Source organism: Cetorhinus maximus, chromosome 2 (assembly GCF_964194155.1).
Source record: "Cetorhinus maximus chromosome 2, sCetMax3.hap1.1, whole genome shotgun sequence".
Lineage (NCBI taxonomy): Eukaryota > Metazoa > Chordata > Chondrichthyes > Lamniformes > Cetorhinidae > Cetorhinus > Cetorhinus maximus.
In genome coordinates this window covers 118,732,767-118,752,209 of record NC_135880.1, presented here as the reverse complement: position 1 = coordinate 118,752,209, position 19,443 = coordinate 118,732,767, and the positions used below count along the sequence as shown (strand labels likewise).

The window sequence follows — 19,443 nt, the reverse complement described above, 5'->3', positions numbered from 1 at the left end:
GCTATTAAGCGGCACTTGCTTAGCAATAACCTGCTCGCTGATGATCAGTTTGGGTTCCATCAGAACCACTCAGCTTCTGACCTCATTACAGCCTTGGTTCAAAATTGGACAAAAGAACTGAACTCCAGAGGTGAGGTGAGAGTCACTGCCCTTGATATCAAGGCCGCATTTGACAGAGTGTGGCATCAAGGAGCCCTCGCAAAACTGGAGTTAATGGGAATAGGGGGGTAAAATCTCCACTGGTTGGAGTCATACCTGGCACAAAGGAAAATGGTTGTGGTTGTTGGAGGTCAATCATCTCATTCCAGGACTTTGCGCAGGAGATCCTCAGGGTAGTGTCCATGGCCCGACCATCTTCAGCTGCTTCGTCAATGACCTTCCTTCCATCATAAAGTCAGAAGCGGGGATGTTCGCTGATGATTGCACAATGCTCAGCACTATTCGTGACTCCTCTGAAACTGAAGCAGTCGATGTCCAAATGCAGCAAGACCTGGACAATATCCAGGCTTGGGCTGACAAATGGCAAGTAACGTTCATGCCAGACCATCTCCAACAAGAGATAATCTAACCATCGCCTTTTGATGTTCAATGGCATTACCATCGCTGAATCCCCAACTATCAACATCCTGTGGGGTTACCATTGACCAGAAACTGAACTGGACTAGCCATTATAAATACTGTGGCTACAAGAGCAGGTCAGAGGCTAGGAATCCTGTGGCGAGTAACTCACTCCCTGACTCCCCAAAGCTTGTCCACCTTCTACAAGGCACAAGTCAGAAGTGTGACAGAATATTCCCCACTTGCCTGGATGAGTGCAGCTCCCACAACACCATCCAGGACAAAGCAGCCCGCTTGATTGGCACCGCATCCACAAACATTCGCTCCCTGCAGCACTGATGCACAGCAGCAGTAGTGTGTACCATCTACAAGATGCACTGCAGGAACTCACCAAGCTTCCTTAGACAGCACCTTCCAAACCCACAAACACTACCACCTAGAAGGACAAGGCGTGCAGGCACATGGGAACACCACCACCTGCAAGTTCTCCTCCAAGCCACTCACCATCCTGACTTGGAAATATATTGGCGTTCCTTCACTGTCACTGGAACTCTCTCCCTAACAGCACTGTGGGTGTACCTACTGCACATAGACTGCAGAGGTTCTAGAAGACTGCTCACCACCACCTTCTCCAGGGCAATTAGGGATGGGCAATAAATGCTGGCCTAGCCAGCAGTGCCCACGTCCCTTGAATGAATAAAAAAAATACTATAATTGCCCTGCCTGATTGACACTTTATAGGATTGTTGGAACATGCAGATCTTTTCAAAGAACATTTCTGAAAAGGTGTTTTTTTTTTGCATTTCAACACTTGCCATTGTTATTATATGGCTCATTTGTTCAGTAAATAGTGCATAATGGGCATGGTGGCCATGAAGGGGGCATGGTGCCATGGGGGAGACAGCATGAAGGCTATGGGAGTGCTTGGAAGGCATGAAGAGTGGATTTGGGTGAGGGGTTGTGAAGGGTAAGGGTTATAGACCCTAAAAGCTTTTAAGATAACTGGGGTGAAATCGCAGAGAACTGAAGCGGGATTTCAAACTAGCCTTCCTTGGCACCCGCCCACTCCCCACCGACGATCTGCTTCTGGGGTCGGCAGGCCCAACTCTACCCATCCCTGCCTCCCAGAAGTGAAGATTGGACACAACGGAGCTGTTTAAACTGAGGCAGGTTTGCCGAATCTGGAAATTTCTCAACTTGAGCTACCTGCCTCGGTTACGAAAATTCGCCTCCTAGTCTCATTATTCTGGGTCTCCCCACTGGAGACTCTGGCTCATGATGTGGAGGCTCAGGCTCATGATGTAAAGGCAAGCATGGATATCACTTGCTTTAACAAGTAGGATATAGCATAGTTGGAATAGATGAATTATCAACCTCCAGCTTAAGTTGGATAAAGTTGCTTTCCCAGAGTCAACATATTTTCCTTCCCTGCACCATAGTCCCAGCATTCACCCAGAATAGGGTTAGAAACATAGGAACAGGAGAAAGCCATTCCACCCCTTGAGGTGACTCAGCCAGGCTATTGGCTAACACAAGGAAGAGAGACTACTGTCCGACTGAAACCTCACAAAGGTGCCCAACAATTAAAGCATCAACCCCACACTAGCTGTGAAGATCAACAAAGGCTGTGACCATCAAGAAACAAATTACTCATCTTCCTCATTGTCTAGTGCTAATCAAGTATGCACAAAATATCAACAAGCTCAGTACCATCATACCAATGTATCATCTGCAAGCATCACAAAAATGTATGAAGGCTTAAAGCGATTATGCAAAGCCTCATAACAGTATGTGAAGAAAAACAATAATAACTTCTGAAAGTATTACATCAAAAAGAAAACCTCAATATGGTACAAGGTTAGGATTTATAGGGATCATTTTCCAACTTAATCCTCCTAGCAGTGGACTCGCCCCTCAGAGTGCAAATCAGAAATAGAGGGCCATGCTGCACATGGTTTTCAGATCAGTGGTTTAAATGTTCACAGACCACGTGTAGTATGCATGCGAATTTTTGATATACTAGTATGTTCCTGGTGAGAAAAACATCTTGCCAGGAACACAACATCAGAAAATCACCCATTATATGTGTCAGGCCAGTTCAACTTTAACAGGGAAATATTTGCCAATCTGGGATTTTAAATCAAATATAAATCAAGTGGAATAACTCATCTTTCACCTGATCTTTTAGGGCCTAAATCAAACCAGAAGACACAAAGTCAAATGTAAATTGGCTACAGCACACTTATTGATTGAACAAACAAGCTTTTTTTTAACAAGGATCATAAATTAGAGATAACAATTGGATTTAAATCTCGTTAAAACCTTTTGGTACTATGGATTGTCAAGTGTTTAACAAGAACTTTAAAAAAAAATTCCCATGTATATCTTTTTGAAAAGTAGAAACTGACAGTTTTAAAAGTAAGTCCAATTCAGCCACGTTCAACAAAATGACAACCATAGCATTTACGATAATTTCAGCAATGATGATGTTTCAAAACATTTTCCAAACAAATTTATTAGGAATTTTACAGCAGATTGCTATAACAGCCACATGTTGGATGTCCCCAAAATTGGCCCCATCCAAGGCAAATGCTTTTTCAAGATGATCCAATGTCCTCAGAAAACTACATTTGCAAAAATGTAGAAGTCTACTCTTACTGAGGAGAATTTTCTTTAAATAGCTAACCATATTGAAAAGCTGACATATAAAAGCAAAATATTGCAATAATTGTTGTAAACATATTTTCCCATAAATTACACAGCTGCTGAAATCTGTGTCAAAGCAAGGAGTGTATGAGTTGTATTTATAGCTTTTACACTAACTATCAGTTCTATCTTTTATGAGATCCTTATGTTCACCTTGAGGTGACTGAGCTATTTCATTCACACTAATATTCACAAAATCATTACCCCACTAACTCATCAGGGATGGTTGCTCAACAATTACCCAAGTGAACAAACCCTAGGTAAATCAGTAAAAGCTGCTTTCAAACTGACGAGTTCATATCGTCTGGCTGCCATGTTAGAATATAGTCAGGTTCACCCTTTTACCTATTGCGCTTATTTTTGACCACAGTCAAAAAGATTTATAACACAAGTTTTTGTCTTCAATACTCTCTTCACATGCCAGGAGTGCTTATCAAGAAATCTTATGGCTTTTTATGACTTGTGACTTTTTATACATTCACTTTAGCAGACAGAAAAGTTGATCTTTTTTCTTTTATTCATTCATAGGGTATGGGCTTCACTGGCAAGGCCAGCATTTTTTGCATACCCCTAATTGCCCTTGAGAAGGTGATAGTGAGCCAACCTATTGAACCGCTGCAGTCCGTGTGCTGAAGTTGCTCCAACAGTGCTGCTAGGGAGGAAGTTCCAGGAATTTGACTAGTGACGATGAAGGAACAGTGATATTTTTGCAAGCCATGATGGTGTGTGGCTTTAAATAGAGGGGAACTTGCAAGTAGTGGTGTGTCTGCTGTCCTTGTCTTCTAGGTCGCAGAGATTGAAGTTTGAGAGGTGCTATCAAAGGAGCCTCAGCGAGTTACTGTAGTGCAGCTTGTAAATGATCCACTGCTGCCATAGTACACCAGTGTTGAAGGGGCTGAATATTTAAAATGATGGATTGGGCTGCCAATTAAGCTGGCTGCTTTGTCTTGGATGATGTCGAGCTTCATGAGTGTTGTTGGAGCTGCACTCATCCAGGCAAGTGGAGAGTATTCCATCACACTCCTGACTTGTGCCTTGTAGATAGTGGACAGGCTTTGGGAGTCAGCAGATGAGCTACTCACCACAGAATACCTGGCCTCAGAGCTGCTCTTGTGAATGCAATATTTATATGACTGGCATAGTTAAGTTTGGACAATGGTCCAAAATTTTGCTGGTGGGGTTATTAATTGACAGTAATGCTATTGAATGGCAAATAGAGGTGGTTAGTGTCTCTCTTTTGTTGGGGATGGTCATTGTCTGACATTTGTGTGGCCCAAATGTTACTTGCCACTTATCAGCCAAGCCTAAATGTTATCCAGGTCTTGCTGCTTGTGAGCACGGATCTGCTTCTTTATCTGAGGAATTGCAAATGGAATTGAACACTTATGATGACCTTTGACTCTGATTCGTCTTGTACAGTCACATGATCCTATAACAGTAAGAAATGGTTTAACTTACAATTACTACAGTATCCACAAGGGAAGGGATCCCTTTTAAATTAACCTTGTTGCGACCAACCAAGGAGGTTGAATAAAGAAGGGGAGCCAGTTCATCCCCCCTCACCCGGGAGCATAACAAAATTGGGGCCTCATTTGGGAAGTTAACAATTTGGGGGTATCTCGTCCAGGGTCATAACAAATTGGGGGACCTCACCCAGGAACCGGTCGTAACAAATTGGGGGCTTGGTGCTGGAATAGTTCCTATAAACACAACAGAAGAATCAGAGTTGGGAAAGTAAATTGTTCCTTTGAAGCCAATTTTTAAAGCTGCAAAAAAAGGTTTTCTTGAGTCTGTACTACTAAAGTGTAGAAATGTCCACATTTGATGCCTGTGCTTTTCTAGGAGGAGGAGAATTCACTTTTGATTAATAATTCCAACCCTTGAAGAGTTAAAAGGGATAACTAGACACTTAGGACTAGCAGTTCCCTCAAATAAGATGAGATATGGAATAGTACGATGGGTGGCCGGAGCATTACGTCTTGAACGTTTGACAAGATTAGGCAAAGAAGTAGAATTGCTGAGAATACAGCTAAAACAGGAACAAAGAGAATTCAAACTTCAAGCATTAGAATGAGAGGAGAAGAAAAGAAAGAGAGAGAGGAAAGGGAAGAAGAGGAAGCTTTCCAAAGAGAAAGAGGAAAATAGGAAAGGGAAAGAGAGAGAAGGGAGGTGGAGGAGGAAACCTTCCAAAGAGAATGGAAAGGGAAAGGGTAGAAGCTTTCCAAAAAAAAGATTGCATGAACTGGAAAGGGAGATAGAGGCTTCCATGGCATCCCGTAAAATAATACTCATGAGCAGTCAGAAAAAAATCACTCGAGTCAAAAGATGCTGAAAGGGCTGGAGAAAGCCAGCCGGGATCTGTCGGAATATAGGGAATGGTTCAGAGGCCTCAAAGGGGGCAATAGAGCCTATAAGGTTTGGAGTAGCGAGGCAAGGGTTACTTGCAATCAAAAAGGCAGAGAACATGCAGCCAAAGTCTGCAGAGAGGCAGATAGCTGGGGCCCAAAAGGACGCAATAGAATCAGTGAGGGTTGGAGTAGTTAAGAAACTGCTTCTTGAATTTGAAAAGGCCAAGGTTAGGTCTGTAGAGTTAACAATGGTTCAGAAAAGACAGTGGAATTTAAAACAGGCAAAGAGGATGACCTGGAAATGGAGTTAATCAGTACATTTTTTGCAGACTTAAACAGGGACCAGGGGTTTCCAAGACAAGTAAGGAGGCAGTGAGAGAGGTGCCACGCCCAACTGCAGAGCTACTGGAAGTTAAAAGGGCCAAGGACAGGCCTGCAGAAGTACAAAGAAACAAGGTAGAACCTAAGCAAGTTAAAAGGATCAAAGCTAGACTTGGATAAAAGAGGTCCATGAGGGACTATAAGATTATAAAGGAGGATAGGAATAGGCCGATGATTTGTTTGGCAAACAGCTTCATGGCAGATTTGAACGGCGATGAGGGGAGTTCACAAACAGGCAGATAGTGAGGGAGATGCGTCATGCAGTTGAAGAGCCACAAGGGAGTACAGCAGGTGCTGAACGTCCACATGGAGGCGGTAATGTTCCAGGAGTCGTGGAACAGATTAGGGGAATGCAAATGCAAAAAGACAACAGAGGGTGCTAACGAACCAGTGTCCTGTTTGATCGATAGCTTCATGGCAGATTTAGATGGGGACGAGGGGAGTTCCTAAACAGAGAAATGAATAGTGAGGGAGCTGCCTCACACAGTCAAAGATTCATGTGGCAGAGCAGTAAAAGCTAGCCAGCCATATGTGAGCCAGGTTGTCCCAGAGGAAATGGGACCGAATAGGGACCAGCCACCCCTAAAATAACTACATTGGGGAAGTCATTACCCTGTGAGCAAACTCACACTTACCACCACCCAGAGGGCAGATTAAGTGTTCCAGTTAACTCCCAGGCATCCAAAACGGGTGGACAGTACTCTGTTGAGGAGCCTGGCAGAAGGAAAAAGGCTGGGATGGGAGTGTCCAAGATTGGAGGTGATGCAGCCAACGAGGGGCTAGTAAAATTCTTCTCCCTGGAGATAAATAGCAACATAGTCCCCAGACCCGGCCAGCAAACTTAAAAGAAAGAAGTCTGCACACCTGCTGGATGAGCAGGAGGCCTGGCTAGCCCACACCATTTTTCCAACTTTAGAGGAAGAACAGGGAGGGTCCCAAGAAGACATGCAGATGGTGAGGGGGATGCCTCACCTACTTGATGAGCTGCAGGGCAATGCAGCAAGAGCTGAACCTCCACCTGAGGGCAGCAGTGTTCCCGAGCACATGGGACAGGTTCGGGGAGGTCCCCTCCTGAAACAAGAGAGGAAGAGAGAAGAGTCTACCCTAAAGTAGGCAAATCGTGTGGAAATCACAAGCAGAATAGCAGGGAAACCCAGGCAGTGGTTAGCCCTGGTAAACCAGATGAAACCAAACAAGCTTTAGACCTCAACCAGAACGGTGTTGATGAAAAACTCACGAAAAGTGAAGTAATGGATCAAGAATCCCTACAGGGGGTTGAAGTCACAGCGTGACCCCCTAACCTCCTGACAATTAGACTTATAAAAGTGCCTGGGTTTGAGCCAGCAAATTCATGGGTTAGGGAGGTAGGAAAAGCGTTAAACCTGATAAGAGCAACTCAGCCCAACAGCCAAACAAATTTACATAGTAACAGCCTCTGTGAAAGACAGTATGAGGCCAGTACCAGAGACTCACCCAATGAGTCCACAAGTTTTACTCTGTCTGAATTGATTTAAGGACACCATGTGCGAGGTCCGCTGAAACTAATCAAGAAGAAGCGTTTAGAACAGAAGGAGGAAGTCTCCATGTTAAATTAAGTAAGTGTTCCGGGAGAGACTCATGAGAGCCTGTGAGGTGGCCCAAGGACTCTTAAAAAGCTCCCAGAGCAGTTTGCCTATTGTTAGCAATTTGGAAGCTAACAGTCAGGTAAAACACCCAAACCCCATTGATACTTAACCCAGCATCACAGCAAGGGAATGACACAGGGTTATTGACGAGCGATGACTATAAGGTTAAGCGACTTTGAAACCTTGATACCAAGCTAACCTGTAAACGAATGTAACCTTGTTGGAAAGATTAGAAACACAGGACGTAACATCATTCCGTTGGAGTTTGTTTCTCCAACCGTACCACCTAAAAATCATCCACATTGCCTGGAAATCAAATGTGATTGCAGATGCCCTGTCTAGAACCTAAGAGACCTAGTTAGAACTAATATTGATCAAGGCTAGGAGAATGAATGTGTGTGAGGGTGTTTGTTTTTTTTTACCCCTTTGCAATGAAATGAGAATGAATCTCACTTCCCCAACACAACAAACGAAATGTCACGACAGTGGATTGCAGGCCCAAATTACTTACGGGAGTATTGAACATTTTCAGGAGGACATTCTATTTTTTTTAAAAAGGCATACAAGCAAATACACTGCACAAATGATGACTGAGTAAAGTAACCTCCTTCTGAAAAATTCCTATGTGGATTATACTTGACCAACTAGTCCAGAGGGAACATGGAATGTCGTACCTAAAAAGGTGTCAAGGGCTATTTCAGACAGAGACACTTGAAAGGAAGAGATGAAATGCAAAAGACTGAACTTTAACCTCCTGTGGAAGCAGAGACAATGGGGCCTGATAGCCACGTCTCAGCAAAACATCCAAAACCATCTCCTGCTGAGTTATATCTCAGAATGTGGAAATTATCTGAGTTGAAGGAAAACAGACTCTGGGCGAAAGACATGTTTGTTTTTTTCCCTTCCAGAAAAACATAATGAAATGAGTTAAAAAGCTAGCTGCAGACCTGATCTGCATGTTCTAGTTCTGGTGTGCTAGTGAGAGTCACAGCAGAAGATCGTTTAGGCACCCCTTTGTAGCTTGAAGGCAAAGGGTCTCTTTCTCTCTCTGTTGCTGGAGGCAAGTCAGCAAAGCCACAATCAAAAAAGGAAATAGGACAGCTTCTTCAACTAACCTGCAGAACCAAGTTGTTCCAAAGCAACTGCTAAATTGCCAAAGTCAGATCTACCGGAATCACCTAACTTAACAGCTGCAACGTTTCACTATCTATCCTCATGGACAAGCCAAAAACTGATTCATATATTTTTGTTAAATTTTTATTTGGACTCAACTTCTCATTTCTGATCTATGTGTATGTGTGTTGGATTTTTAGTGACTAATAAACTTATTCTTTCTTTAACTTAAGAAAGCCTGATTGAATTGGCTCCTTCTAAAACATAAATACATTTGGACTGGGAAAAGATATCCACAGGGGAAGGGATCCCTTTTAAATTAACCTTGTTGAAACCAACCAAGGGGGTTGAATAAAGAAGGAGAGCCAGCTCATTCCTCCTCACCTGGGAACATAATAAAATTGGAATCTCATTCGGGAAGTTAACAATTTGGGGGCATCTCGTCTGGGATCATAACAAATTGGGACACCTCACCCGGGTACCAGTCGCAACGAAAAATTTAAGTAAAATTTTAGGGAGAGATGGTGGTGTGGTGGGTATGTTTTTTTTTCATTTATTCATGGGATGTTAGTTTCGCTGGCTGGGCCCGCATTTATTGCCCATCCCTAGTTGCCCTTGAGAAGGTGGTGGTTAGCTGCTGCCTTGAACCACCGCAGTCAGTGGACTAGTAATCCAGAAGCCAGGCTAATGCTCTGGTGACATGGATTCAAATCCCATCACGGCAGCTGGTGGAACTTAAATTCAATTAATAAATCTGGAATTAAAAGCTAGTCTTACTGACTAGCTTTCAATTCCAGATTTATTATGAAATTATCATCAATTGTTGTAAAAACCCATCTGGTTCGCTAATGTCATTTAGGGAAAGAAATCTGCCATCCTTGCCAAGCCTGGCCTAGATGTGACTGCAGACCCACAGCAATATGGTTGACTCTTAACTGTCCTCTGAAATGATCTAGCAAGTTACTCAGTTCAAAGGCAATTACAGAATGGTAGCAAATGCTGCCCTTACCAGTGACGCCCACATCCCAAGAAAGAATAAGGAAAGAAAAAGTTTTTAAAAAGTGAAATCTTGTTGGTAATTTCTTTGTTTAGGTGATTGTTCAGTAAATTTGGTTATTTTGGTTTATGGATCCCAAAGGGAGCCGTAACACACTGTGCAATTATCAGCAAACATCCCCACTTCTGACCTTCTGATAGTGAGAAGGTCATTCACTAAGCAGCTAAAGATGGCTGCCCCTAGGATACTGCCCTGAGGAACACCTGGGGCTGAGATGATTGGTGTCCAACAGCCACAACCATCTTCTATTGTGCTAAGTATGACTCCAGCCAATTGAGGATTTTCCCTGATTCCCATTGACGACAATTTTACTAGGATTCCTTGATGTTACAATTGGCCAAATACTGCCTTTATGTCAAGGGCTGTCGCTCTCACCTCACCCCTGGAATTCAACCCTTTTGTTCATGTTTGTTCCAAGACTGTAGTAAGATTTGGAGCCAAGTTGTCCTGGTGGAACCCAAAGTGAGCATCAGTGAGCGGGTTATTGGTCACTCTTGCAGTCAATAGTCTCTTGACAGCGCTATTGATGACATCTTCCATCACTTTGCTGATGATTGAGAGTAAGCTGATGGGGCGGCTGTTTTACCAGATCGGATTTATTGCCAGTGTTGTAGCTGTACTGGAACAGCTTAGATAGAGGCATAACTAATTCTGGAGCACAAGTCTTCAGCACCACAGCCATGATGTTGACAGGGCCCATAGCCTTTGTTATGTCCAAATTGCTTAGCAGTTTCTTGATGATATGTGCAGTTCATCAAATTGGCTGACGACTGCCTTCTATGATGGTGGGGACCTCGGGAGGAGGCCAAGATGGATCATCTACTCAACACGCCTGGCTGAAGATCGATGCAAGTACATCAGCCTTGTTTTTTGCACTGATGTACTGCGTTCTTCCATCATTGGGGAGGGCAATGTTCTCAGAGCCTCCTCCTATTAGTTGTTTAGTTGTCCACAACTGGATGCGGCAGACTGCTTTGGTGCACCCAAATGTGTGATACATGATGTCAGTGCACAAGGGCAAAGCTCTGGACGAGTTGTAATGACTTAAATTTTCCCTTATATTTCTGTGTTGCACTTTTCTCCCAAAATGCTAGATCCTGAAATCCCACAGGGTTCTCCCAAACTCCCAACATTGTTTGTTTAAAAATAATCATTAACCTTGAGGAAAAACACTTTAAATAACTGAAATGCTCCATATGCACCATTTTTGTCTGGAGATTTAAATGATATTGCTTTTGGTTTTGCCTTGTTCCCTCCCCCTTCCTCCCACGTGCTCTTGGCTACACATCAGTGTCTTTAGCTTGAAGAGTGGTCTGTTCTGCAGCTTTGCTCCTCTTGTTCAGCTAAGAAAACGTGTAAGTGCTGTGAGTTGACATGCTGCGTTCACTCATTCACCCACTCCTAGAGATTCTCCACTGACACGTGACACCTTGCCTAGCAGTTCATTGATAAACTTCATTAGAAAATCTTTATATGCTCACATTAGCAGAGCAGCTGTATAGAGGCTATAATTTTAATTTTATTGTTTGCATTAGAAACTTTGATTAGCAGGGTGAAATGGATCAAAATCTTTCAGATAAAGAAACAAGAGATTCCATAAAAGTCAGAACTAATAATTGAGTTTCTTCTAAAACTTTTCTCAGTCAACCTACTTTTTCAGTACAGTCCTCCAGGCTGAGTATGCTTCGTGCAATTACAATTTACTTTTACACTAAACTCAAGTAAAAGAATGGGCGGAATCATCCCAAATCCGCACTAAGAGTGGTAGCTGTTGGGTAAAACATTTTACCTGCCGGACGTAATGGCGGCTTCTCACGCCGTATCATCCCAAACCCATCGTATTAATTATGCATTCCCAGGAAACTTGCTGTTTCCATGGTGGGCGGGCTCCAGTTCACCTGCCACAAGGTCACCTTGCCACTTCAGCACGCTGGGCGCCACATTTAAAGTACAGCCACACACACACGCCTCTCAGCACTCCCAACCCAAGACTGCTTCAAATAAGACATAGCCCCAAAAGGCAAGACAACTGCAGCCCCCAAGTTTGGTGATGCATCCCTGGAGCACCTTTTGGACGATGTGGAGGCCCGCCGTGTTGTCCTCTACCCCAGCTCTGGCCACAGGTGGGGCAGCAACATTACCACTCCGGCCTGGTAGGCAATGGCAATGGTGATCAGTGCCAATGCTGCACAGAAGAGGTTGGCCAACCAAAGCAGTTAGAGGGTGAATGATCTCATCTGTGACCCCAGGGTAAGGCAACTATCGCATCGCACTAAACTCACACACTCAAGCCCATCACACATTCACTGGCATCTCACTCACTGCTGGATGGGGGACTTCAATGTCCATCACCAAGAGTGGCTCAGTAGCACCACTACTGACTGAGCTGGCTGAGTCCTAAAGGACATAGATGCTAGATTGGGTCTGCAGCAGATGGTGAGAGAACCAACAGGAAGGAAAAGCTTACTTGGCCTCATCCTCACCAACTTGCCTCCCGCAGATGCATCTGTCCATGACAGTATCCATAGGAGTGACCACCACACAGTAGTTGTGGAGACGAAGTTCCGCCTTCACATTGAGGATACCTTCCATCGTGTAGAGTTTAGCACTACCACCGTGCTAAATGGGATAGATTTCGAACAGATCTAGCAATTTAAGACTGAGCATCCTTGAGGCGCTATGGGTCATCAACAACAGCAGAATTGTACTCCAACACAATCTGAAAACTCATGGCCCAGCATATCCCCCACTCTACCATTACCAGCAAGCTGGAGGATCAACCCTGGTTCAATGAAGAGTACAGGAGGGCATGCCAGGAGCAGCACCAGGCATACGTAAGGATGAGGTGTCAACCTGGTGAAGCTATAACACAGGACTACTTGCATGCCAAACAGCATAAGCAGCAAGTGATAAACAGAGCTAAGTGGTCCCAAAACCAATGGATCAGATCTAAGCTCTGCAGTCCTGCCACATCCAGTCGCGAATGGTGGTGGACAATTAAACAACTCACTGGAAGAGGAGGCTCCACAAATATCCTCATCCTCAATCATGAGGGAGCCCAGCACATCAGTGCAAAAGATAAGGCTGAAGCATTTGCTACAGTCTTCAGCAGAAAGTGCCGATTGGGTGATCCATCCCGGCCTCCTCCAAAGGTCCCCAGCATCGCAGATGCCAGTCTTCAGCCAATTCGATTCACTCCAAATGATAGCAAGAAATGGCTGAAGGCATTGGACACCATAAAGGCTATAGGCCCTGACAATATTCTGGCAATAGGACTGAAAACTTGTGCTCCAGAACTTGCCATGTCCTGAGCCAAGCTGTGCCAGTACAGCTACCACAGAGGCATCTACTTGGCAATGTGGAAAATAGCCCAGGTATGCCCTGCACATAAAAAGTAGGACAAATCTAACCCAGCCAATTACCACCCCACCAGCCTACACTCGATCATCAGTAAAGTGGGGGAAGGGGTTATCAACGGTGCTATCAAGCGGCACTTGCTTAACAATAACCTGCTCACTGACGCCCAGTTTGGGTTCTGCCAGGGCCACTCAGCTCTTTACCTCATTACAACCTTGGTTCAAACATGGACAAAAGAGCTGAACTCCTGAGGTGAGGTGAGAGTGTCTGCCCTTGACATCAAGGCTGCATTTGACCAAGTGAGGCATCAAGGAGCCCGAGCAAAACTGGAGTCAATGGGAATCAGGGGGAAAACTCTCCACTGGTTGGAATCATACCTGGCACAAAGGAAGGTGGTTGTGGTTGTTGGAGGTCAGTCATCTCAGCTCCAGGACATCACTGTAGGAGTTCCTCAGGGTAGTGTCCTCAGCCCAACCATCTTCAGCTGCTTCATCAATGACCTTCCTTCCATCATAAGGTCAGAAGTGGGGATGTTTGTTGATGATTGCACAGTGTTCAACATCATTAGCGACTCCTCAGATACTGAAGCAGTCAATGTCCAAATGCAGCAAGACCTGGACAATATCCAAGCTTGGGCTGACAGGTGGCAAGTAACACTCGCGCCACGCAAGTGCCAGGCAATGACCATCTCCAACAAAAGAGAATCTAACCATCACCTCTTGATGTTCAATGGCATTACCATCACTGAATCCCCCCTATCAACATCCTAGGGGTTACCATTGACCAGAAACTGAACTGGACTAGCCATATAAATACTGTGGCTACAACAGCAGGTTGGAGGGTAGGAATCGTGCGACGAGTAACCCACCTCCTGACTCCCCAAAGCCTGTCCACCATCTACAAGTCAGGAGCATGATGGAATGTTCTCCACTTGCCTGGATGAGTGCAGCTCCCACAGCACTCAAGAAGTTTTGACACCATCCAGGACAAAGCTGCCCACTTAATTGGCACCACATCCACAAACATTCACTCCCTCCACCACCGACGCACAGTAGCAGCGATGTATACCATCTACAAGATGCACTGCAGGAATTCACCTAAGCTCCTTAGACTGCACCTTCCGAGCCCACGACCACTACCATCTAGAAGGACAAGAGCAGCAGATACATGGGAACACCACCACCTGGAAGTTCCCCTACAAGTCACTCACCATCCTGGCTTGGAAATATATCACTGTTCCTTCACTGTCGCTGCATCAAAATCATGGAACTCCCTCCCTAACAGCACTGTGGGCATACCTACACCACATGGACTGCAGCGGTTCAAAAAGGCAGCACACCACCACATTCTCGAGGAAAACTAGGGATGGGCGATAAATGCTGGCCCAGCCAGCGAAGCCCACATCCCGTCAATGAGTTAAAGAAAGGGTTTGGAATGAAGCGTGGCCTGTAGACAAGAAATCAGTCCTGTACCATTGTAACTTTCTAAAATATTTTGTTAAATATAGTTTTTTATTTATAACATTTCTTGCCCTGACTGTAGAACAAACTCTGTCCTGTATGATGGATTATTTTGGTGAGTAGAGACACTGAAATTTTATAGCAAATTGCTATAGGGCAAACTGACAAGCAGATGCTAGGCGTCCGCCGTTGCCTTTCTGTAATCAGTACCCAAGCTAAGATATCTTCCAGGGTGGACTTACGCATAACTTTTCCTACATTCCATCAAGGTTAGCCCCAAGCTTTCAGTTGTTCTTTACTTTTAAGTGCCTTTTACTTTTTAGTTTTTAAAAACACTCAGTAATAGAACAATTATGCTGAACAATTTAAACTTAATAGTAAAGTACCCTTTAGATTTTTAATTGATTCAGACAGCCAGTCTTAGAATGTTTATATTGAATCTGAATTTCTCCCTTGATTTGGTTTAGAAAGGTTTTTTGTGTAAAATGATACATGCTAGAGTACAACTTGAAAAGCCACAAAACAATAAACATTTGACAGTATTTGAAACTGTTAACAGATTGTTGTACAGATACTGGCAGAAGTAAAAAAAAAGTTAAGTGGGTTAGAGACAATTAGGATAAAAGTTGAGTAGATAGTATTACTGTTATTACGATTAGTACAGTAGACAATTTGAGATGAATATATGAGATTGCCAAAAATAAATGAACATGTGTAAATGTAGTACATAGAACAACAGTGTTTCATCAAAGGGCATTTTGTTCATTGCTCCAACTTGTGTCAGATATAGCATGTTTGAACAAGATGATAAGGAAGGATTTTACAGGTAACAACATTATAATTCCTTAAGTATGTAATAAAATCTCCAGCCCTATTCAGGTATGTAACTGAGGTATGTTGTGAAGTACAAACTTTAGCTCAATATTTGCAGTGAAAATTTCAGAATATTTGATGATTGTAAGTTAAAGTCACTGTAATAATTTAAAGGATACTTCCATGGTATGGAGATTCAGCACTTTTTAATAATAGGGCAGAATTTAACAGGGAGCGAGTGGGTCATATGGGTGGGTGCAGGCATAACATCCGCTCCCAACTTGTCCCAACTTTCCACTTCAATCACACGCTGGCTGGCCAATTAATGGCCGGCCAGTGGGAGTCATGACAGCAGAAAGGCCCAGAGCAGACTTGGAGGCATCGACAAGGGTGGGCTCAAACGGGGAAGACACAGCCAGCGAAACGTTTAAGGAAAACCAGCAACAACCCTAAAACCCCTCACTCTCGCAGCATGGCTCCTGTTGTCAGTAGTGAAGCTTATGAACGTTTCCACTCTCCTGACCAATGCATCCATCACAACTTTAATAGAGTGGTGGGCTGAAGATTCTTAAACACCACAATGATATGATCCTGAGGCATAGAAGTTTTAGGGCCACTGGGCCACCATTACCTTCAGCGTCATAGGCATTGGATGGCCACCCGCACAGCTAGAACTGGTGTCCTGAGCAATCATGTCGCAGGTGGATGTCATCACCTCCCTGGACAGACTCAGCCTTCTGCAACACTGGCGATCAGTCATTTGAAAGGGATTGGAGTGCTGCCTGTACACCCTTCTCTCAGACTAGTGTCCTGTCCTTGGGTGTGCTTGCTCATGCTCCCTTCACTCGCTCTTTGGCCTTTCAACGTCACCATGATTCTCATGTTCCTAGCAACTTGGTTGTTGCTGCTCCTGACAAGCCACCCTCCTCTTCCCTCCTCTTCCTTCCTTCTCCTCACCGGAGGAGCCGCTACCAGAGTGCATAACTCCCATGGCAACTTTGGCTTCTGTTGCTGCAGACTGCCCTGTAATCACTCCTACTTGGTTCAAGCCCCTCTTCCCAGTGAGTCTGTCTCAGATGTCCCATTCATTGGCTCAACAGCAAACCCAGCCACAATGTAATCACAGTGCAACTTCACTGCCCTCTCCTGCAGACTCAGTTGCAGACTCCTACTCCTCAATTTTCTCCTCTTGTGCTGCCTTTTATCTCACCCTGGAGCTCTTTGGAGTTCCCTGCCACAATTGCTGCCAGTACAATCACTGTTAAATAGCATGGGCTGCCTAAAATATCAATGAATTGGCAATTTAATTGCCTCAACTACTGCATGATTGGCCTTAAAAGGAAGGCAGGTGGGCTTCCAGCTTTTTGGCTGCTCTTCTTCCTTAATATTAATAATGACATTGGGGACCTGACCCAACATCATCATGCAAATTTTATGTTGGATCAGGAGGTCTGTCTCCCAATCATATAATGGGTTGAGTTTCCACTATTCGCCAGATATCAATCAAACCAGCGCAAAAGATTGAATAATTTCAAACACTATTTATATCCAGTACAAATTGAGTATCCATGATCTTTTAAGCTGATTTAGAAAGCATTATGTTGGAACTGGCCCTGCCCAGAAAACTGGCCACAGGCCCCAGATGGAATGAATCACCATGGCAGTTTTCCACTAATTGCATCCATTTGCGGCCCTTTGAAGAGGCTCTTAAAATGAAGCTTTTTTAGGTGCAAGGCACTAATATGCACCTGTTAAAAGTTTTAAAATATTAAGTATCTAATTTACTAAGAAACTGACTAGTTTACACCAATGTAATTAGCAAATCATTCTGTACAGTCTCTTTAAAGTCATTTTCAATTATTTAAAATCAGGCTATTTACAGTTGATGGGCTAAACACTTTCATTAAAAACTTTAATTTGTTGTGATAAACCGGTTTTCAGTTGTAATAAGACTGCACCAAGTTACCACTCTTAAATAGTTCAAGGAATGTTTTTAATGCAAATTACATTCTAAAACACTGCTCAATTGTGCTGTTCACAGAAGATTTTACGACTGTGATTATGCAAATGAATTTGAACAGAAACTTGAACCATAACTTTACTTTGGGAAAATAGCAAAATTTTAGTTGCAATTTGCACCTGGATTGCCAATGACACCCAAAGGGAAATCGTTACCCCAAGATATATAGCTGCCTCTATTCTTCCTTTATGAAAAATATTTACATTTTATTGCAGATAACTGGTGTTACTGGAAGCTACAAGTACCATGATTGCCTATTTACAGATTTTACTAAATTAATTAATTAGTGGTGGTAGAGTTAAGTCCAATTTCAATATTCACAAATTCCACCCTGCCCTTGCAGACAACGGCTGGCAGATAAGTAGAAAAAAAGAGGCACTGCTGTGCACATTCTAGATGTGCCATCTGGAAGCAGGTTCTAGAGGCAACAGGAGCATATCTCAGACTTGGGTCTTGGCCAACTTTGGTTGCTGCCAGTAGAATAGTCTCGCAGCTTGCAAGCTTGAATATGTCATGAAGCTATTAATGTATATAATATTATTGGAAAATATTTTTCTTTTAAAATAGAGGTTTAGCCTGTGGTGTGTCTTAATTGGATTAAAGCCAGCTAGTCTGGGTGCTTTGATGTGTACTAGTGTTGATTCGTAAGAGAGTGCATTTGCATTTTTTTTTGAATAGAACATTCAAGAAGTGGGGTGAAAACTGACACCTATCTAGCAGATACCGAGCAACATGTTTATATTACTAATAAAATTGGTACTATGAAAGGGGTTTTATTGTTGGAGAGATTTAGTTCAGAGGTTGGTGAAAAATGAGAATTTACATTCAATGGGCTGTGCTAGGTATAACTTCAGCAGTGTTGTGTGTGTAGAGCAGAGGCAATGTGAGATCAAAAGCAGTTGTAAGCCTCCAACTGTCTCCACAGGAACCAAAGTGCAAAGAACCTCATTTTGAATTTGTAAGGTGAAAATACTTTGTCTGGTGTCTGGCTAAGTCCATGGGTTGCTGTCGCCTTAATGGAAATTAGTTTGGGAATTTGTTAAACGTTATGATAGTAGTAATTTGTAGCCATGTGTATATATTTAACTGGTGTAAATTAATAAAATGTTTCATTTAGCTTAATATAAAACCTCTCGAGAACTGGTGGTCTGATTCCTGAATTTAGAGTTGCATCTCAAACATATCACTTAAAATTATAGGTTATGACAGTGGTTTAAAGTGTCCCTCTGGGATTTTTAAAAACTAACTCAGTTTTACCAACTGCTCGGTCATAACAGATAGTTCTGGCTTTTAGCAACAGGAAGGTGTGTAGTGCAATACCCATTCTAACAAATCAGGCCAGATGTCCCATGGAACATTTGCCAGTCTGACAAAATGATATATATGTTACAGCTGGGACTTAGGGATGCACCAAGAAATTAGGCATCCCTTTCTGGCCCACTTTACCCAACCTGTTATCTACACACCTTCATACTTCAGTTCTCATAGCTAAAGGAAATAAGACAAATAAAAAGGTCTCATCACCCCACCACTCAGATATATGCCCACAAAAGCATTCAGTGCCCAAATCTCATCTATACCTGTGTTTAACTGTATTAACAGGTATCCTGATACAACTTTTCTGCTCAAGTGAAGTCTCCTATTGAGGGGAGATCTTAACCCTATCGATACCTAGCGCTACCTAAATGAATAGAATGATGTAAAGTCCCATTTTAATTGAAGGCTGTAACTGGGCAGCCGGTGGGGGGGCGGGGTGGGGTGGGGGCGTACTAAGACAGGTGGCAAACTGTCCTCATCTCAGGAGCATGAGGTCCAGGTTGGAAGCAGCAGGTGGCTGAGGATAGGAGCGAAATGGTCCCTGATACTCAGGTGAGCCATGGCCCAAACTTTCCCCCTAGGGCCGAGAAGAGCACTCTGGCCCTCCTGGTTCCATAAAGGAAGCAAAGTTTAATGAAACTTGCCAGGTTGGACATGTTCCAACCCTATTCTTCTTGCTTGGCTCACA

General features: G+C 43.5%; 1 protein-coding gene across 1 annotated transcript in view; it reads left to right on the top strand.

Moving 5' to 3' along the window:
* The window catches only part of LOC144697119 (A disintegrin and metalloproteinase with thrombospondin motifs 19-like), a 538,939-nt gene that overhangs the window by 318,969 nt on the left and 200,527 nt on the right, over positions 1–19,443 (top strand). The gene's annotated exons all lie outside the window — the stretch shown is intronic.